General features: G+C 41.8%; 1 long non-coding RNA gene across 1 annotated transcript; it reads left to right on the top strand.

The window, feature by feature from the left end:
• The first annotated feature begins 3,467 nt into the window (after positions 1-3,467).
• Positions 3,468-7,979, top strand: LOC144101279 (uncharacterized). Its single transcript, XR_013307976.1, has 4 exons — positions 3,468-3,509; positions 5,056-5,097; positions 6,406-6,447; positions 7,937-7,979. It is a non-coding gene; the product is annotated as an uncharacterized LOC144101279 (long non-coding RNA).
• The last annotated feature ends 221 nt before the right edge of the window (positions 7,980-8,200 follow it).

Below are 8,200 nucleotides of genomic sequence, written 5' to 3'. Positions count from 1 at the left end.
CGAGAAAAGCAAAAGGAAATGCACTCAACCCAGACTCTCACGAAACGAGTCGACTGCACACAGCCAGAATATCAGCATGAGGTAAATACATGTGCAAAACATGCGTTTTGTGAAACACGTTTGTAACAGTTTCATCGAGCGAATCGTCGCCTTTGTCTACCCGTGCTCCTCAACTGCCTCGGCAGTGTGCCATAGAAGAACATTTAAACGACCGCTCTGCCTGAATATATTAAATATTCCTAATGTATTTCTGTTTCTTGTGGAAGATTCAACAGCATTCACCCTTTATCGTGTACATAAAAAGAAGTCATATATGAACATTGCCCGCTTATACAGAACTAGATGGATACACATTGTTGACAGTATACGCACGCATTGCGAAAATGCACGCTCAGATGTTTGCGTGCTGCAGAAGAATAGGCATTGGAATTATTTACAGAACTTATTTGATCTTCAATAGTAGGAACCTCACAGGAAGAAGCAGTTAATTTTTATTCTCCTAAACATGCTTCTTGTGGCGGTCTCGTTAATGTAGCCATATACACTGTCCAAAACTCCAAATTCCTAATCTTTACGTTACTTGGCTTAACTAGGGATGCCCGGCTTGTTTCTTTTTTGTTTTGTTTTTTTCGCAGGTGGACAAAACTCTCCTGATGCGGCTGCAGCAAGAAAGCGAAGTAAGAATAGTTTACCGAGTGTTGCACAAGAATATCTGATTCCCGCTCAGGCATATCTCCTCACATTTGTGTCACAAACATGAGGTTGCTTAAGTTCGAAACCCTACGGCTCTGTTTACCTTCACATTAGTAACAAATTGGAAGCATTGCACTTTGCTTTTATACCCCTGTGAAAGTCTAACGTTTGATTTCTTTTCTCTAGGAACATTGAACGCTTGCACATTTCGTTCGTGTAGCCGCATTTCCAGAATTTTAGGAAGATAAACTGTTTCAGATGGCCGATCCAGGCCCGTTTGAGGAGAATGTTCAAAGAATCGAAATACTTCATTAAAGTAGGCTAAGCCGACTTCACTCCAGTCAAAGGTAGTCGGAGTGCCTCGCTATCCATTAGAGAGTTTTGGTACCCACGAGACAGACAGGATGCTCAGTGCCGTCATAACTTACACAGCCAAAAAAAAACAGCAATTTCATCGAAGAGCAGCTCTTTTACAAGTGCGAGTCTTTGCAATGTTTTAAGCCTGGGTGGTGCATAAGGCTATGACGCAAAACGGAATGCCACTGGTTTATGTCACATATACTGAGCGTAAACACTTTGCTGATCTTTTTCAGGCGGCCAAAGAACACCTGAAGGGCATTCAGCGGGAAAACGAAGTGAGCACACCCTTTATGTGCTTTTTAAAAGTAATAGTTATTCGAATAAAAGCTTATTAAAAAGGCGCGGCTCTGTCCAGCTCAAGTTCGGAAGACCAGCTTTCGCTGGTGAGCAGGGCAAGAGCGGAGGCAGAAGCCAATGGGCCCCTAGAATGAGGGCCCACGTTTTTCTCTCTCTCTCCCTAAAAAAAAAGCTGAAAGTACGCACATTTTCCAGGAACTCTCTAGAGCCATACTATCTGGCCGCTCCACTCATATTCCGAACCGTAGTTTGAAATTATTGCGGAGCCCCCCTCTACGGCACCTCTTTCTTCCTTTCTTCTTTCACTCCCTCCTTTTCCCCTTCCATTACGGCGCGGTTCAGGTGTCCGCCGATATGTGACAGATACTGCGCCATTTCCTTTGTCCAAAAACCAATTATTATTATTATTATTATTATTATTATTATTGGCCTGGAAGGAGCTGGTACTATCGCTCTAAAGCCAAACATTCGGGAAATATATGACGGAAATAGTTACTCTACTGATCAAAGGAATCTGAATTTTAATAGACGCTGTCTATGAATGTTGGAAGGGTATGTTTTTATTTTTCTTTCCTGGGCTAAGCTGATATTTGAACATTCGCGTCTCCCAACCTAGAGTTCACACTTTCCGAAATTATTACCCAGTGGTAGGTTATCAGTGGAGAAGAAAATGCATTATCACTTATTTCAACATGAAATCGTACAACATGAGCAAGCAACTATTGGGCCTAAAGCCGAAGCTATGGTTTAGGCCGAAATGGTATACATTCGTATGTGCAGCATGCACACTCCTTTCAAAAGCCTGGACTTAACTCATGTTAAGGTTCTTGAAAGAACACCGTTAAGTAGAATACGTGGTTGAGCAATCACAGTCGTTCTCCACGCATCATTCTTCTAGATTTTCGCTGCATAAACTGTACTTTAAGTTGCAAACACTAATTGTGCCACCATGCCTGGTTTCTAAGATGTAACCGTCCTTTGCCCTCCAATTTCACCAAGTGCCCCTTTGAGGGCCAGGGTCATGTTCCCTTTCAACGATTTTCGCTTCCACCTGTCAGTTTCTCTCATAGACTTTCTTTTCCTCCTTTTCAGGTGGGTCGAGAACACCAGATTCACATTCAACGGGCAAGCGAAGTGAGAATGCCATAAAACTTCATGTAAATTTTGTGTTCGGTTGTGAGATGTGCGGTCCACAACGCAATGTACGGCCCGCCTGTCGCAATACCAAAGAATTTCGAGAAGATAAATTGAGTAAATAGGAGCCAGGTAAAAAGCACATTTTGTTTGCACCAGTGCAAGCACATGCACGCAACGGTTCGTGCAAATGTCTGAGATGTGCATTTCCGAAAGCCTGTCCAAACAAGCTTACGTAATCTGTCAGTGCTATCTTCTTGCTATTCACTTCTTCCTTTTTCGACTTTCGAGTTTTTTCAGGGTCACTCTAATAACAACAATAAATAATCCTTCCCAGATGCGCCGTCATATGTGCAATATGTTGTGAACATGGTTATGCATGCTAAATTACCTTGGCGAGAAATATTTGAAGGGGCGGAGTAGGCACGAAGCACTTGAAAGGTTTTCTTCTTTAAAACATTAAATTAGAGCTGATGAGTGCCTCTTAATCGAAAGTAGAGTTGAACTCCTTGCTTCACTGCATTGGGTAAAAAAAAAAATAGATTTTGCTTTCACAGATAAAAGTGCACAGGTTCAAAGTGCAACAGATAGCCTGTGGTTTTGCATTTTTATTGAAATGAAGACAAGCTTTTAAATTTTTAAAAAAGCTATCGGCGTTTACCAAACAGCTTTGCTCAAAACGTAAATCATGACCCGAGGACACCTTGAAGTGCGTAATGCCCACCGTTGTCTTCCATATTACACCCCTGCGGTTAATCTATTTAATCCCCTCCAATACCAAAGATTCAGCGCCATAACCCTGTTATCATGTTTTTTTAATTTAATTAGTTACATTTGTGAACGAGAACTTTGTGACTAATCCTTTTTGTCTTTACCCCTTTTCGTGACCTTGGAAGACTGTTTGAGAACACGGAATTTAACATAAGGCAATCACACTTGCTTAATTCGCGATAATAATTAATCCTTCACCACCTAATTTTCAGGCGGCAAGAGAACTCCTGAAGGGCCTTCACCTGGAAAGCGGAGTAAGCACACCTGACATGACTTATGCATGACTGGAGGAGAGCGCAGGGACTGAACTTTAGAGCTTTATTCAAGGGAACGCTGTTTGCAAAATATCTATGAAGAAAAAGGGAATGAGCGTATGGCTGAATATTAGGGATTAAGTCTGGCGTCATGTTTGCTGTCTTTGGTTTCATAACAACTAAAACCATTTCCACCTCTCAGTTGAAAATTTAGGCTCTCCAGAATTGCATGAAGATGATGCTCCTTTTTATAATTGTATGGTGTGGTCTCAATTCTACAGTAGATAAGTGCTTCCTGACAAACAAACATGTTCTGCGTTTCATCAGGATTTCCGTCCACTATAGAGCTCTGCTTTGCCTTTTCGGCGGTTTCATCATATACCAAAAGCCGCGCCGCCACGCCCAGCCGGCCGAAAAAAATTCTATTCGTTCCTGTTTGGTATAGTGAGATTACGATATACTTCTTTTGCCCCAGAAAAATATTCTTAGAAATAGAAATAAGGGCTCCCTTTTTTCGGCCACTCTTAATTCGCCAAAGCGTTATTTTTCTAATGTTGGGTTATTGCTAAATTTGATATACTAGCTTCACCTCTGAAGCAGTTGCTTATGTTTACAGAGCATACATTGCATCTTGACTAGAAGTAATGAGTTACCAAGAGAATCGCTATTCCCCTTAGAGTGGATTTTTGATATCTGCGCATGTTCTGTTTATGTTTTAGTTTCTGCGTTTAGATGATTGTTGGAAGGAAAGCTTAACAGAGAAGCTTGGAGCTTTCTTTTTCAATGTGTAGGCTTTTTTCTTTCGATGTATTCGTTTTCCTTGTAAGTTCCACAAATTCTTTTAGTTCGAACATTATTCGGGTAATTATACCGCAAAGAACCCCCCCCCCCCCCCAAACACACACACACACACACACACACAGACACACACACAACCCGTGACCTCGATTGCAGCCTGGTACACATGGTACAGATGTTTTTAAGAATTCTTTTAGGCTGCTCAATCGTACTTCCCATGATTTCTGATCATGTTGCATATGAAATTACTAGGCTTAGAAACTGCAAGAAATTATAAACCATAAAGTAGCCTGATCCAAGCTCTCTACGGAAAAGGCTAGCGCGATAACACTCGACCACTCGTGTCATTCGTGCATTGAGCGGCTAAGCCGCTGTAAACCAGTCTTAAAAGGTGGATATATAGTAATAACTAAGAAGTTTGCGTAAAGGTCATGCATAGAAGAATTACGTATTTCTCTCAAGAGGTCCGGGGTAAAGAATTTTCTTGCTTGACATGACCGAACGTGATCGGTATTGTCAAATTCGATTTCAGTGAGGGTTCTTTTGCAAAATCGGTATATGGTATACTTTGAATGCAGTTTATTCGTCGTCGGCTTTTAAAGAAAATGCTTCCATTTTTTTTTAATACAAGCGTCCTCCAAGAATGTTTTTTTCGTTGTTCGCAAAAAAAGAAAACTAGTCCGGTGGTCTCTTAGAAACTGATGAATAAGAACTGCTTAGCTTTAGATGACTCTCACGTCTTTTTCAGGTGGAAAGAGAATCCCCGAGGGACATTCAACTGGAAAACGAAGTGTGATGACGTTATGCAAAGCTCTTTCATGATCTAACCTAATTATCGCCCACATTGCTTTCTTCGCACCGATTGGTGCGCTCAAGCCTGTAATTTTACGAGCACTAGCCGGTTAACCGTCCATATGAGGATGAAGGCTACTCTCTCATTCTCCACTTATCCGCTTCCCGAACCAACCACGGCCACCGTTTCACAGCACAGTGACGAAACCCATTCCCAGCTTATCCTCTCATCCCTGCTTCCCCTGCTACATTTCGTTTCGATTTTACCCAACTATGCTAGCGTTAGGGCCATTGCTTCTCCCTTACAAAAATTTTTAGACAGTCTATATAGGCTGTCCATAGACTTTTGTCTATGAAGTCTATATACTCTCTATGAACAAACCCTAGAAAACAGTCTATAGGCCATACAAATCCTATAGACAGTCTATGGACAATCTATAAATATGTGGCCATACACATTTGTAGACTTTTTTCTATAGGCACTCCATAGAATATAAATACCCAAGATTAAATATCTATAGGAAGGCAGTAGAGTCTATAAGATGTCTATAAACTGTCTGTAGAACATTTTTATAAGGACTCTCTCATCTGCAATGCATATCCTCTCATGCATCTTTTCCGTCACATAGAAGCCTCTAATTTGGCAGTAAAACGCTGCAATGTCCAAGTTTCGTTTGTTTTTTCAGAACCTGCGTTGTTGAATATTCGATTCCAAATGTTTTTGGAGGGAAAGCCAATAGCACCTATCTTTGTAGTGGCAAATAAAAATTGCTAGCGTTGCTGATATGGCTTGTTAGTAAATCACGACAGTAGAATGCAACACAGCGCCACTTAGGACAAGGACATAGAAAAGGCGGGACACCACCGCGCTGACTTCAACTCAGTGCTGACTTAACTCAAGTTCAGCTCAACGCTGACTTCAAGTTAACTGCCTTTAAGTCAGCGAAATTATGCCCCGTCATTTTCTTTCCTTGTCTAGAGTTGGGCTGAGTTGTATTCCTAGCTTACAAATAAAAGACTGCGCTGAAGACTACATTCTTGACATATTTTTTGAATTCTTCTGACTTAGAGCGGAGTGTCGATTCGTAAAGCTATGCTACTATCGTGTTTCTGTGATATAATAGAGAATACGTTATTCATGCGCTCAAACCTAGGAAGGTAACAGCATGCGTTGAAGCAGTATCGAAGTGCAAGGTTTTTTTTTTTTCCTCTTGAAAATTGAAAGGTAGTTTAGGCTGTAAGAAGCAGTGAATAATGCTTGCAATGTTTACTAATTCTCTGTAATCTATCACAATATTCTTTCCAGGTGGCCACAGAACCCCTGAAGGCCCTTCGACGGGCAAGCGTAGTAAGAATTCCTGAGAAAGAGAAGTTTGCGTTGTAAGGTTAATGCACAGTAACGCTTTACAGAGAAGCCGAGAGAGCAGGCATTGGGCATTTAAAAATTTTCGGAAAACCTACGCTAGCGTACGTTCTCATAAACTGATTTGCATTTATACTTTAAGAAAAGAATGTAACGCTTTCTATCTGTCACGCAGCCGTGACCAGAGTTTACAGAGAAAGCCAATGCCGGCAGTTGAAGAAATCTTTCTTTCTTGATCGCGGGCTTATTACTTGCACTCTCTCCGAAAAAGAAATAGATTTGATTGCGACGAAAGCAGTGTCTTCGCGGGACCGTAGGTATTCCTGGGACCGGGCGCCGCTGTCATTTATTTAATGTGACGCAATATCTTCCTGAAAACAAACATGGGTTGCTTGTAATAGTTCTGTTTTTAGTACAAGAAAGTGTGCCTGGTAACGATGATTTTTCGATCGTCTTTGCACTGTGGATAAAAAGAATAATGATTGATAAAAGATGCTAAAAAAGCCTGCACGATTACGCCTCTCAATAATGTGTTTATTCGTCTCAGCTCTTGGACAATTTTGAGATTTTTTAATTTACATTCCTCATCGTCTTTTTTTTCGAGTTATGATCGTAATGACATCATGGCACGTGCCCTACTTGGCTGGATGAGTGGGCTTTGCACGAGACAGCTTCGTATGCGGTGACGTCACTGCGCGCGGTTGCGTGACCAGCGAGGAATACGCTGGCGGCATGATCACACTCAGATGATGTCACAGTGCTGTTCTGATGATGACCGGTGTTGTGAGGCTGGTCATCGTGTAGCCAGAAATACTACTACGCCAACGCCGACAGATACAACAGGACCGATCAACTAACAGCTGCGCTTTAAAAAAATTTACCCGAACACCTAATTCAATTACGCGTTCACAATGCGATAGCTTTGGTATCTGTTGAGACATCTAAAGGAGCTGATCGTTTTTGGTGTGGTGATGTCATGTCCTTCCAGCAAATGGGAAGGTTCCAATTTGTTGAGGCCATTTCCCTTTAGCCAATGGGAATCGTCCAGCGTGATGACGCCACTTCTCTCCAGTCAGCGGGATAATTTTATGACTGATGTCGTAAACTGGCCCCGTGTAACTTATATTACTACTGCATTAATAAACACAGTAGGCACATGGCACTAAATCAACAAGCGGTAAACAAAAGCTCCCCCCCCCCCTCTCTGATGAACAGTTTTCCCAGTGAAGAAGTATAGGCACGAAAGAACGTAACACAAAGTATGAAATCGCATGCTGCATGCTCCCCAGCTCAAAAGAAGCAAAGCCCAGAGCGCATGAAAAGTGGGAAACATGCTGTGACACGACACTGACAGGTAATGATTGCGATTACGTTAACTTAGAGAATGTTTGGACGTAATATCTCTATCTTATTTACATAACCTACAATATGTCTGCAACAAAGCTTGACGTGTTTTTGTTTGTTTGTTTTTCAGGTGGGAGGAGTTCACCTGCAGCGGCGTCGGTAGGGAGACGAAGTGAGCAAACATTTCATAACCCTCCAGCATGTGAAAATGTTGCGTCTTTTTCGCTGAAGCCACGTTGCACGTCATGACCTACTTGGTAATTAGCGATGCGTAAGTGTCGAGCTTTGAGGCTTTTTGTACCTGGAAAGATTTCCCTCAACTCACGTGTACCTCGATACCAGCCCAACTGTACCACAGAAGAAATTATGCTCATCCGGCAAATAAATCGCAAGC

Source organism: Amblyomma americanum, chromosome 8, assembly GCF_052857255.1.
Source record: "Amblyomma americanum isolate KBUSLIRL-KWMA chromosome 8, ASM5285725v1, whole genome shotgun sequence".
NCBI classification, from domain to species: Eukaryota; Metazoa; Arthropoda; class Arachnida; order Ixodida; family Ixodidae; genus Amblyomma; species Amblyomma americanum.
The sequence above is the reverse complement of the archived record's forward strand: the minus strand, read 5'-3'. Positions and strand labels throughout refer to the sequence as shown.